This window comes from Rattus rattus, chromosome X, assembly GCF_011064425.1.
Source record: "Rattus rattus isolate New Zealand chromosome X, Rrattus_CSIRO_v1, whole genome shotgun sequence".
NCBI classification, from domain to species: domain Eukaryota; kingdom Metazoa; phylum Chordata; class Mammalia; order Rodentia; family Muridae; genus Rattus; species Rattus rattus.
In genome coordinates this window covers 65,733,538-65,747,768 of record NC_046172.1, presented here as the reverse complement: position 1 = coordinate 65,747,768, position 14,231 = coordinate 65,733,538, and the positions used below count along the sequence as shown (strand labels likewise).

At 41.6% G+C, this 14,231-nt stretch overlaps 1 pseudogene; it reads left to right on the top strand.

The window, feature by feature from the left end:
- The first annotated feature begins 374 nt into the window (after positions 1–374).
- Positions 375–1,028, top strand: LOC116888858 (annotated as a pseudogene).
- Positions 1,029–14,231: the final 13,203 nt, after the last annotated feature.

The window sequence follows — 14,231 nt, the reverse complement described above, 5'->3', positions numbered from 1 at the left end:
AGTACAGGGGAGAATTAAATGGCACTCATATGATCAAGTTTACAGTTTTGTAAATCCTTTTTTTTTTTTAATGATAAGGTCTCGCTATGTGGTCCAGGCCACGTTCAAACTCATGACCCTCTTGTGTTAACCTCTTGAGTGCTGGCATTATAGGTATATACCACCACATCTGACTATACATCTTTTTTTAGATATTTCCATGCCTGCTAATATTGGAGTAGATAGTTAAGACCGATTCTCTTGCTGAAAGATAATAGAAAAGCTGGACTCATTGGAGGGACAGGTGCTAGAAGCTATGCCAAGGATTGGACCCAGTGCCTCACACACTCCACAAAAACAGTGTTTTAAAACAGGGTCTTGCTGCGTCTGCAGCCATGCCTATGCTCGGGCTACAGACGAGGCTTGCCTCTAGTGTCCTCCGCTGTGGTAAAAAGAAGGTCTGGTTGGACCCCAATGAAACCAACGAAATCGCCAATGCCAACTCCGATCAGCAGATCAGGGAGCTGATCAAAGATGGGCTGTTCATCCAGAAGCATGTGACTGTCCTTTCCCGGGCTCGATACTAGAAGAACACCTTGGCCCAACGGAAGGGCAGGCATATGGGCATAGGGAAGAGGAAGGGTACTGCCAACGCTCGGGTGCCTGAGAAGGTGACCTGGATGAGAAGAATGAGGATCCTGCACCGGCTTCTCAGGAGATACCGGGAATCTAAGAAGATTGACCGCCATATGTATCACAGTCTGTACCTGAAGGTCAAAGGGAATGTGTTCAAAAACAAGCGGATTCTCATGGAGCACATCAACAAACTGGAGGCAGACAAGGTCCGCAAGAAGCTACTGGCTGAGGAGGCTGAGACTCACAGGTCTAAGACCGAGGAAGCACGAAAGCGCTGGGAGGAGCGCCTCCAAGCCGAGGAGGAGGAGATCATCAAGACTCTGTCCAAGGAGGAAGAGACCAAGAAATGAAGCTTCCCTCTTGTCTGTACATAGTGGCCAGGCTGTGGCCTCTCGTGGATCAGTCATTAAAATAAAACAAGCCCTTGTCCTTGTCAAAAACATTTTTAAAAAATTTTTAAAAAAGCAGGGTCTTATTAAAGCTGTTAAGGCAGAACTTCAACTCACTCTGCAGCCCAGACCAGACAAATTTGTGATTCCCTCTGCCCCATGATCCCAAAAACTGAGATTGCAGGCCTGTGCCTTCAGGTCCAGTTTAGCCTAAAACTTTAAAATGTTTATTGCGCCAGGCACACAGCTTTAAGCCCAGCACTCAGGAGGAAGAGGCAGGTGGGTCTCTGCGAGTTTCAAGGCCAGCCTGATCTACAGAGTGAGTTACAAGTCGGCTATGATTGTTAGAAAAGAGAAACTCTGTCTCAAACAAACAAAAATGTCTTCTAAAATGTTGAAAAACTACCCAGGGCAATAAGCCAAGACTTAAGAAGAAAAGTAAATCTGAGGAGAGTAAGATAGTTCTGCCAATCAAAACACCAAGTCTAACACCTGGATTTGAATGGGGTCCACATGGTAGGAAAAAACCTGACTCCCCAAGTTGCTCCCTGACCTCAAATGCATGCTGTGGTACATGTATAGACACACACACACACACACACACACACACACACACACACACACACACACACACACACACACACACACACACACACACACACAAAATAATTTTTTAAAAGAAGTAAGTCTGTAGTTTATATTATTTGCCTACAAGGACACATGACAATTCCAGAAGAGGCAACTGAGACTCAAGATGAATTTAAGCTTCAGTTAGAAGCCTAAGACATCAGACTCCACGAAGTGTAGTGGTTTGAATAAGCATGGCCCTACAGGCTTATATATTTGAATGTTTAGTCACCGGGGAGTGGAATTCTTTGAGAGGACCCTCCCTCTCCCCTCCCCCTATTTCCTCTGTGTGTGTACACGTGTCTGTGTGTGTGTGTCTGTGTGTGTGTGTGTGTGTGTGTGTGTGTGTGTGTGTGTGTGTTATGCATGAAAACACTGAGGCAGATGTCAGAGGAAACCTCCAGGAGTCAGTTCTCGCCTTCCAACTTATAGGTCCCAAGAATCAAACCCTTGAAGAATTTTTCCCTAACCGGATTTAGCAGGACTCTTGCTTAAACTTGTTTCTTCAGTTACAGTGAGGGAAAGTAAAGTTGGAGCAAGTCAAACAGTAAACTCTGAGGACCGTGACTGATCTTTTGGTGGAAGGAGCAAATTTGTAAATTATAATTACCAGACGACCTGATTGGAGGTGAAATTTTCTATTCCAAGATGGTGCTCACATACATCTTGGAAAGGGGTCTCAGTTTCTTACCAGCATGGCTCTTGCCATAACACCTACTGAGTGTCCTCATGACATAAGAGTTGAATACTTCTCAATGACTGATCCAAGTGGTAGAAAGAGAAAGAAATTACAATAAGTTTTATTACTCATTCTCAAGGGCCACACATCATTATCTCAGTCAGAGCCTGTCACTGGGAATGAATCACTAAATCCAATCCCCACTGAGGCAGAGGCTTACTGGGATTCATCTTTCTTTCCCTTGTTTTCACTTGGGGTTTCACCTCTTGAAGATAAAAATTAAAGATCTTTTGACCAGACTCATTTCCTAATACCCTTTTTGCCAAGAGCTGGGTCTGATGAGATCCCGCAGGCACACATTTCTTGGTCCATAAAGAGACAAGTATAAGGAATATCAAAATTAAGTCTCTATGACCATTGCCTACAGTTTTCTACTAATGTCTCACCTGTGCTGATATTTCTTGGAATTGTAAAATGTCTACTTAGTAACAATTCTGAAAGTTTTACAAGTTCAAACTCCTACTTTCTCTGCAGTAAGTTACCTTTGATGGTTTTGAATATCTAGGTCTATTTTTATATTCAATGATTATTATTAGATTAACTGGTACTTAGCATCTAGCTTCAATTTGAATAGTCAGTGAATTGAAAATACATTGTTATAATTATTAGGAAACTGATATACGAAATTATGACCTGGAATACTGTAGTGAGCCATATTGGATTTGGGCCTGGCCGCTTTGTAACTGTATGGCCACAGTTAAGAAGTCATGGGATTGTTGGACAGAGGCCTCTCCATGTATTTACGGGCACAGGAAGAAAAAGACCAAGTAGTAAACACCGGTGTCTCCACTGCATGACCTCTGCTGAGCCCGGCTGATGCATGTGGAACTGACACACCTGGAACACACCTGGGTGGTGGTCAATTTACTTCTGCCTTTTGCTTCCTCAGCCTTTATCCTTGAGATTTAGGCTGGTCTTGGATTTCTCCCTAATTAATTCAGGTCTCATAGTCGGTCTTTTGTTACCAAAGTCACGAGCCAGGTAGTCACGAGCCAGGGTTTCCCACTGTGCTTCCCAGTTATTTTCTACCTGGAGACTTGGGTATATAAGTGGTGAATAAAGCTACAGGAGTCTCTCACTCTTCTTCACTCTCTCTCACTCTTCCCTCTCGCTCTCTCTCTCTCTCTCTCTCTCTCTCTCTCTCTCTCTCTCTCTCTCTCTCTCTCTCTCTCTCTCTCTCTTCCTCTCTCTCTCCTGGCTTGACACGATAACCTGTGTGTCTCTCTCTCTGTGTGTGTGTGTGTGTGTGTGTGTGTGTGTGTGTGTGTGTGTTTTTTCATCCCGCAGGCTTGCCCGATTCTGCGGTGTGGGGTGCTGGCGCCCGACAGGATACAACTGGCAAAATCCCAAATATAGGAGACCCAACAGGAAAAAATATCACCTGGTTTTTAAAATTGAAAGGACAGGAAGAGGATGGGAAAAGTACATATTTAAATACATAAAAGACACGCCAAAAGAGTATGGTGGGTGTTTCCTGTTATTTCAAAACAAGCCAACCATAAATATTTAGATCCACATACACATGTTTATGGAACCCCCTAAAATGTTGAATATTGACTGGATATTTGATGGTCTTCAAATATTTTATTTAAGATTTTGGATATGATAACTATATACTTATATAATGGATTGATATAATTCTTTTAGAATTACATACAATGTATTTTGACCACTTTTCCCAAATTCGTCCCCACTTTTACACAATTTTGATTTTTTTTTGGAAGGGTCAGTGTCTCAGACATTCACTAAAATGATTTTGTTTTCTTTTGTTTGTAGTGGTAGAATCAAGGCCAGAGTCTTGAACATCCTTGCCAAGTGTTCTAGCACGAGCCTACATGTACCAGCCTCCCTCCTGCCTCATTCACCTTAACTGTAGGCTCATACACCACCAGATCCACCTCACTGCTGTTTTGTTTGTTGTTGCTAATGATTTCCCTTTTGAGATACACTATGCAGCCTAATCTGCCCTTAAACTCATGGCAATGCTCTTTCTTCAGCCTTCCAAGTCCTGAGATTACAGGTTTGAGCCAACGCACTAAGCTATTATTGACATTTTGGTTTTTGAGATATGTCCTCCTGGCTAGCCTAGAACCCACAATGCAGAGCAAGCTGGCTTCTAACTCACAGAGATTCACCTGCCTTTGTCTCCTCGGTGCACTGGGTGCTCACTGCACTCCTAATAGAAAACACACGATGTTCGTTGCAGTGTTACTAGTGATAAGTGATCATTTGGTTAAGGCAGTCCCTAAAACTACCATAATTTTTTTAGACAAAGTCTTGCTATATAACTTTGACTGGTCTACTACTCACTATGTAGATCATACATGCTGGCCTCAAACATGCAACAATCTTTCTTCCTCAGCTTCCCAAGTGCTAGGAACATAGGTGTATTTTACCATACCCAGCGACCCTTATTCTTTTTACCTTACTGTAATCAGTAAGTAATCTGCAGAAAGATGCGGTGAGTTTGTATAAATGTCCTGTCCCTTCTGATAGTTGTAGCTTTTACATGAATCTCTCTCTCTCTGTCTCTCTGTCTCTGTCTCTGTCTCTGTCTCTGTCTCTCTCTCTCTCTCTCTCTCTCTCTCTCTCTCTCTCTCTCTCTTCGTGTGTGTGTGTGTGTGTGTGTGTAGTATGTAAAACAGGCTTTTCAAGCATTGCATGACTCAAAGCATGTCTGCCAGCTGGATGCAGCCCATGGGTCACAAGGCTGTAACCTTTGCCCATATTAAATACAGTGTCTCAAAATAATCTGTGATGCTGAATGAACATCAAGAGAGTGCTTGCCTTTCCAGAGGAGGAGTGGGTATTAACTGTCCAGTCATTTATGAGCTTCCTGAGTGCCAGGAATTTCCTATTATTCTTGGTAATCTACTGTAAACAGCTGTCTGGTTTGTCTAGGACCAAGGACTCTCCCAGGATACAATATTTGTAGGGCTGAATGAAGTTAGAATAATCTTACTATAATCACAACAGTTAGTCACCCGAACAGTTACATGTTCCTACAGTGAAAGTTCACTGAACTGAATATTTATGATTTATACATTGGTGACCTGAACTGGGCAGGAAAGAGGTCTGGTCGGCACAAATGTAGAACTGATATTTGTAGAATCTAGACTTCTATTAAGTGGTCTTAAGGTTACGTTATCATTTTCCTCAGCCATACCATAGAGTTAAGCTATGAGGTAATTAAAACTCTCATCCATAGTTTTCATGAGCTGTGATTTAGACATGATTCCTCTGTCCTTCCTTCATACAAGTAATTTTTAACCTTAGAGGCTTGACCTCCATTGAAGTTCATCCTGCTTCTGTGTCTATTATATTTTACTGAAATAAAATATATTGACTGACAGAATTCACATCTCAGTCCTGAACCTCCAAGGGTGGTTTGCATGCTAAAGAAGGACACGAAAGGGCTTTCATTCTCCAGACTTTGTGCACTTCCACTGTGCTTTGACTTCTGGTCAACATCACCAACCGTTTTCTCAGTAGTCTGCTGTATTTGAATCTTGTGTCCTCTAAAAGTCTCTATGGTAAGGGTCTTACCTGGTGTTGTGCCACTGGGAGTAGGGGAAGCTTTATGAGGTGGGCCCCAGTAGGAGATTTTTCAGGTCACTGGAGGTATATTCAAGCAGATATGGGACTCTAGTTCTTTGTCTTTTTCTGTTTGTCCTCTATCCATGTGGAGGACAAGGATGCTCTGAGGCGTTGCCACTGGTGCAACAAAGCCAGTCAACTATGAATGGAACGCCTTCTTTAGGTGCCTATTTATCCCCATGGATTTGTTGTCGCGATGGAAAGCTCACTAACACACAATACTGATTCAGCTGTCAATACAACCCCAAACATTTAGTGTTTGGTGTGTTTTGTATTATAGACTCAACTGATTTTTATTCACAGAGCTGGGAAAATATATATAATTGTCAAATAATTTTTTTCATTTACTAAGTAAAATGTCAATACTACATGTTGCTCAGAATAGAGTAATTTTTATTTGTTTGTTTTTTTTGTTTTTTTTTTTGTTTTGGGTTTTTTTTTTTTTGAGACAGGGTTTCTCTGTGTAACAGTCCTAGCTTTTCCTAGAACTCACTTTGTATTCCACGCTGGCCTCAAAGTCACAGGGATATACCTACCTGTGCCTCTCAAGATTAAAGCATGTATCACCACCACCTGGCCAATTCTAATTGCAGAGAACAGTACTTGCTCATACCTCATGGTTAACTCTGTTTCCAGAAACTATTCTCTGTTGTGAAGAACACTACTTTGCCAGTGGTGTACCCTTATTCCCAGGAACATCTACCCAACTCCAATTGTTTATCAAAGTCACAAAGACCTAGCCTATGTGTTTCACTTCCAGGTCATTTCTAAATGCCTACATGTCAGAAATCAGCCCTCTACCAGTCTGCCCTCAGGGATTCAGTGCACCAGAAGGTACATCATCATCACCCACCAACCCTTTTAAAGGTCCCATCCCAGATCACTCTCTTGTTCTTTCTCTCTGTCTAAAAATCTCTTTGCCTGCCTGCCTGCCTTTCAAAACCTCACTCCCTTATTCCAAGTCTTCCTTTCATTCCTCCTCCCTCAATAATTCTCTGTCCTGCGATCTGTAGGGTGATGTGGTCTCTTTGCAGCACACCTTGGTCTCAACCCACCAAGGTACTTATGCCAATAAATTCTAACACCACATGTGGTTCAGAATTGTCTATAGAACTGGCTCAACCACACACACACACACACACACACACACACACACACACACACACACACACTGTAACTTTTCCTCTCTGTACTTATTTCTTTACTCTTTAAAATTTTCATTACTAGAAGAATCTCCCAACAATCTACGCCATATAAATCTCAGCTAGTCTTTCCAAGAACCCTAGGAAGAATTCTAAAATGGCCCCTATGATCTCTTCATTCTACCATCCACATGTTTGTATACTTTTCACCCCTTAAATGTGAGATGAATCTATTGGTTTCTTGTACCCAACAGCATATATCAAAAGAAATGGAATAGCATTTCAGTGATTAGACTGTCACAAAGCCCTAGGAGTCCATCTTGTTAGTATGCACTAGGGAACCTCCTCTGGTGACTCTGAAGTACACCACCATTTTGGGAGTCTATTGAGAGGGCCGCATATCAAGGAAGAAAGGGGAGGCTCTAGGATATAAGATCAACCCACCGGTGACTAGCCAGTACAAAACTATGGACCTTAGTCCTCCAGTAGCTCTCTCCTTATTTGAACCTCTGATGAGGCTACTCCCTAGATGATAATTAGAATACACCCTTAGTGACACAAGGGCGGGTTATCTGGCCAAGATGTACTTCAGGTCGTCTGGTCTATAGAAACTGGAGATTGTAAGCATGTATTACTTTAAGCTCTTACCTTTGCTTCACAGAAATAGAAAACTAATACAAGCACATGACACCCAATGTTAGCACATATACTCATAGAAAGAACAAGGAAGATTGGAAGCGAAACAAGTCTTCATATGGCAACGGTAGAACCCAGGTCCTAAAAAATCGAGCTTCTTCAGCCAATCTCTGCTGGCAAGGAGAACAGCCTGGAGTTCAGAGTCCAGAGGAACCTCCTCCCAGGAAAAGACTTCTGAAAACTTTCTCCACAGCTAAATCTATAAATGCAGATTCCCTGGCCTTGTTTCATCTTGTCCAGAGGTTATAGTACCATTAAATAAGTGGCAGAGAGTGATGAAGAGGTTTCTTACCATGAAGTTTTTAATCTCCATTTTTTTCCAGTAAGGTGAAAATCAACAGATCTGACATTTGGATGATAATGTGTTTGATTTTCAAATTTTGTTTTACTACTTTGAAATATCTCAACTTTCAGTAATAATTTTTAAAAATTGCATTCTAATTAGGTCCATTGGTGTTTTAGTCCATATAAAGTACCTGCTCTGAAACCTGAAGACTCTCATTTCCTGACCAACATGTTGGAGGGAGAAAGCCCCACAAGGCCTCTGACACCCACAGTCACATGAACAAAGTAAATAAATAGATGACCAAACAAATCTGGCAAGAGTGTGAAGAGAGAGAGAGAGAGAGAGAGAGAGAGAGAGAGAGAGAGAGAGAGAGAGGCGCTTATTTGACAATTAAACATTAGTCCAGGAGAACTTCTCAGAGTTGAGTCAGGAAGCATCAATGGAGATTCCCTTCTTGCCTCTAAGGGTTAAGAGGCTCTTTATTCTGAGCCAGGAAATGAATTCAGGTTGCCATGAATATTCCAGAGTAGAAGTAGTTACATGAACTCTTAAAGAACAAATGAAAGTAATAAATAAGTCATTTTTCAAGTACATTGGTCACTGCCAAAGGTTTCGAATGCTATTTAATAGCTCTTTTTGTTTTTTTGAGATAGGGTCTCACTATGTAGACAATGTTGGCCTCAAAGTCACAAAGAGCACATACCTCTACCTCATGAGCCCTGGGATTAAAGTCATGCACTGCTATGCCAGGCACTGATGGCATTGTTAACCTTTGAGTTGGTTAACAATAATGCTCTATGAGTATCTGTTAATGCATACGAAACATTTCACCTGATAGTCGAAAGGACATTAGGTAAGACCCAAAGATGGGCTCTTAAAATGGCTCTTAAGATGCCCTCTACTATTTGTCCCTAAATCTGTAGCATTCCAACACTCTACATTTGTGGAAGCTTTATCAACTGGTGCTACAGCATCTTTAACATAGATGCACCCTCTTCTCTGGGAACTTCAATTCACAAATGATAGAACTTGTAAAACAGTTAAGCTGAAATTTTCTGCATGTCTATTAAAATATAGTATTGAGAACATTCCCCATTTGACAGGTTTTGCTGTTTCTGTAGAATTAATTCATTTACTAATTAATTGATTTGATTTTTTTTTCAAGACAAGGTTTCTCTGTGTAGTTCTGGCTGTCCTGGAATTCTTTCTGGAGACCAGGCTGGCCTCAAACTCACAGAGATGCACGTGCCTCTGCCTCAGAGAGACCCACCTGCCTCTGCCTCAGGAACACTGGTGTTAAAGACATGTGCCAGCACAGCCAGCCATAAGTCTTCGTTTGGGGAGTTTGGGGAGCATGCTGAGGACTGAACCCAAGGCAGTGCTAGCACTCTACGACTGGGTTAGCCCCTCACAGAATAATTTCATGATCTCAATATTATGACCTGTATAGAAAAATCAATTGAAAATGTCTATAATTTCACATTTTAAGCATAAAACATAGTTGTAATTAAGCAGATTATGGGCAATATTATGGAAAATTAAAAACAGTAAGGTCATATTATAAAACCACATTTTTAGAAAAATACTAGTAACGTGGTATTGAAGACATTATCAAGAAATTACTCTATTTGGGCTAGAGAGATGAGTCAGTGGTTAAGAGCACTGACTGCTCTTCCAGAGGTCCTGAGTTCAATTCCCAGCAACCACATGGTGGCTCACAACCATCTGTAATGGGATCTGATGCCCTCTTCTGGTGTGTCTGAAGACAGTTACAGTGTACTCACATACATAAACTAAATAATTAAATCTTTTTTTAAAAAAGAAAAATAGGGGGGTTGGGGATTTAGCTCAGTGGTAGAGCGCTTGCCTAGCAAGCGCAAGGCCCTGGGTTCGGTCCCCAGCTCCGAAAAAAAAAAAGAAAGAAAAAAAGGAAATTACTCTGTTTATGTTATTTTAATGTTCAGATAAGCAGTATAAATAAGGGATTTTCTCATATTCATTAGCATGTAATGTACATTGCTTCTTTTTAAAAAGAACTTCCTTTGTTGGCTTTGCCATGTGGCTCAGACCGACCTTAAGCTCCATCATTCTGAATGATTTTATTTTTGAAGCTAGTTTTTAATAGAACTCTTTTATAACCTACCCATATAAAGTCAATTTTTCAGCCAGCAGGTAAAAATTCTGACACAGGGAATTATTTCAGTGCCCTAAGCTCTTTGAGGCACTCTGGTTTGGGTAACAAATCACATGACATTAGTATCACGCATGCTTTTGTGGCTTTCTCTCTATCCTTTATCAGTGCCTGCAACTCAGATCCCCTTTCACAAGGAACCTGAGCCAAAGGAGCCACCTCTTAACCTAACTTAGGCCTTCTTCTCTGTCAGATTCAAGTGAGGTAGCACGGGAAGGGAAACAGAAAGTCCAGACGTATAAAAAGGCTCTGGCATTTGTTCCCTGGGAGGCGTCTTTTCACCAATTAATTTATTAACAAGCCCCAAGAGTTGTCCTGGAAAATAGATTGCTGTCTCCATGGACGTGTGAGCAATGGGAAAAGAAGCAACCGAAAATGCACACATTTGGCAGCACCGACAGGAAGAGAACAAGGAAAACAAGTGCCCAAGAATTCCAGTAAACAGTAAATAGCACTGAGCATGGGGAAAGCTCACCTGGGGAAGGCAAGAAGTCGAAGCCTGCATAAACCTGGGATGCCCCGACATCAGTTGTCGTCTTTGTTTGTTTGTTTGTTAGATTTATTTTTTGGGTATGTGAAGTGCTCTATCTGCATGTACACCTGTGTGCCAGAAGAGGGCATCAGATCCCATTATAGATGATTGTGAGCCATCATGTAGCTGCTGGGAATCGAACTCAGGATTGCTGGTGCTTTTAACCACTGATCCATCTCCCCAGCCCCTAGCTAGGGTTTTATTACTATGAAGAGACATCATGCCCACAGCAACTCTTTTTTTTTTCTCGGAGCTAAGGACTGAATCCAGGGCCTTTGCGCTTGTTAAGCAAGTGCCTCTACCACTGAGCTAAATCCTCAACCCCACAGCAACTTTAAAGAGAGAATATTTATTGGTGCTTGCCATAGTTCCAGAGGTTTAGTTCACCATCATCACAGCAAGAACAGAAAGTATGGCAGCATGCCAGCAGACATGGTGCTGGAGAGGTAGCTGACAGTTGTAGAGTTCTATATCTAAATCTAAACAGAGAGAGAGACAGAGAGAGAGAGAGAGAGAGAGAGAGAGAGAGACAGAGACAGAGACAGAGACAGAGACAGAGACAGAGACAGAGACAGAGACAGAGAGACAGAGATAGAAAGGAAGTAAGGGAGGTAGGGAGGAAAAGTGAGGGGGTAGGGAGGGGGAAGGGAAGGAAGAAGGAGGGGGAGAGGGAGAAGGAGAGAGAAAGAGGGAAAGAAAATGAGAAAGACTGGGCCTGGCTAGAGCATCTGAAACCACAAAACCCACTTGCCCTCTGTGACACACTTCCTCCAACAAGGCCACACCTACTCCAACAAGATCACACCTCCTTCTAATAGGGTTACTCCCTGTGAGCCAACAGGAGCCAATTTCATTCAAACCACCACAGTTGTCCACTGCGAACTCCTGAAGAGGGGGGTTTATGCCATTGTTTAGACTACAATGCTTCAGTACTTTCTTGGTACCCTTAGCATCACCACCATACCAGAGATCCCTTTGTCTTCACTAAGGGGTAGAACACCCAGCTTTGAGTCAGGCTATAGCCATCTAACAAGAAACTGTACTTGCTTATTTCTCTTGCAGCTTCAAGTGTGCGTGTGATCAAGTTCGAGACCTCCTGTATGAGATCATTCCACGGTGTGACCCTGAAAACGAAACTCATGATTTCTTCTGCCCTGTATTCTCCCTGTGTAAGATCTGAGCTTTTGTTGCAGTATCTGTCTTTTCCCCTTTAAACTATGCTGAACTCATCTTGAAAAAGACCACACACACACACACACACACACACACACACACACACACAGAGACACACATGAGACGGGATGGTAGAAGGGAAAAGACTAGACCAGGAGAAGACAGAGCAATGGGCCATTAATAAACTAATGGGGTAAAGATAAATTTCTTTTTTAAATCAGTGGCACTGAGGACAGAACACAGCATTCTAGGCAAATGTTAGAGCACTGAGCTAGACTTCTACCCTAGAAAGATAAAGCACAAATCTTCACTCACAGCAGGGAAAATTCTAAATAGACACAGATTTAATGCTTTTTTATTTTAAGCCAACAGTTTCATTTCTGTGAACTTATTGTAAAAATATATCTGCACTTTATGTATTAAGGTATTAGTATTTTCTCATTGTGTATTTAAAAAACAGAAAGAAAAATCCCTGAGGATTACATATCTCCTTGCAACTTGTAAGGTTTTGCTGAATTGACACAAGCCAGGCTCGTCTGGGCAAAAGGACCCATAACTGAAAAAAAGGACCCATAACACTGGCCCGTAGGCAAGTTTGTGTGGCATTTTCTTGATTGGTGATTGAAATGACCACTGTGGACAGTGACATTCCTAGGCAGGTGGTCTTGGATTAGATGAGACAGCAGGCCGAGTAAGCCGAGAAAGTAAGCCAGTAAGCAGTGTTTCGCCACAGATCTCACCATGCCGGGCTTCCCTCTTTGTCTTTTTGTGGATTGATGCATACCTTTTTTATCATTGAATAATATTCCATCCTCTGGATGTATCACAGTTTATACGCTGACCTATTGAAAGGCATCATGGTGGCTTCCAAGTTTGAGCAACCTTGACTAAAGCTTCAATGAACATTTGTGTTCAGATGTTTGGCTGGCTTGGTTTTGAAACAGTCTCACTGTGCAGCCCAGATGGGCCATGAATTCAAGCTTTCCTGCCTCAGCCTCCCCAGCTGGGAAGAGCTGATATGAACCATCCATGGCACTGATATTGTGTACATAGTTTTTAAAAAGAATAGTTCTTACTTATTCTTTGGGGATTTCATATGTACGTACAAAGTATCTTGATCATATCTATCCCCAGTGTATAATTTTTATGTAAATGACTTACCTTTTATTTGAAACTTAGAGTTTTTCTAAAATCTATTTTAGGTCCAGCCAGAAAGCTTAGTATTTAAAAGCCTTTGTTAATAAGTCTGACAAACTGAGCTCAACCCCCACTTTGTGGAAGGGGGAAACCTACTTCTGAAATAGTCCTCCGGCCTACACATACACACACACACACACACACACACACACACACACACACACACACACACACACCAGATAAATTAAAAATAAGGAAATAAATAAATATAATTAAAACGTATTTTAACATTTATTGATAAATGTTGTCCTTTAACAATTTCATACATGTACATAATGCAACCTGATTATCCACTTCCCCTGCGCTCCAATTTCTCTCTACCCCTATCAAGAACCACACCCCCCCCCACGAGTCCCTGTCCCACATTTATTACTTTCAGTTTGGTTGTATGGCCCCTTTAGTGTCAATCTTTGTGACCATTGGTGCCTAGTGGGATCACAACAGAAGACAGTGACTCCCCTTCTCCCTGATTCTATCAGCAAACATTTAAGCAGTGAGGAGTAAGGTTCCCTGAGCCCTCCTCTTCCATCCCTGCCTGGATCGACAGGGCCCATTCTTTTGCTTTTGAATATTTTCCATACTGAACTAATCCATGGTTTCTATCACACATTCAAATATCTTAGAAGTAAATAAAGTGGAATGTAAAAACTAATCCCTAACACACTACTTAACCTTTTTAAAAAATCATTAAAAATCACCAGGCATAGTGGCCCACACCTTTTATCTCAGCTTTAGGAAGCAGATGCGGGTGGATCTCTGAGTTTGAGTTTACTCTGGTCTATAGAGTGGGTTCCAGGGCAGCCAGGTAGACACAGAGAAATTCTGTTTGGCAAAAAAATTATATAATATTTCATATTCATCCTATAGAAATTGAGAAACACAGTGAGTAAAATGAGGGGAAAATGACTTCCAGTTTCATCCTGCAAACACAGCTGTTATCACTAACATTTTTGGTGTATTTTCTGACCTTAGGGATGACTGTTTAAGATGTTTAGCCCAGGCTAGCTTCAAATGTTTTATTTAAAGAAGTAAGAACTTGATCTTTTA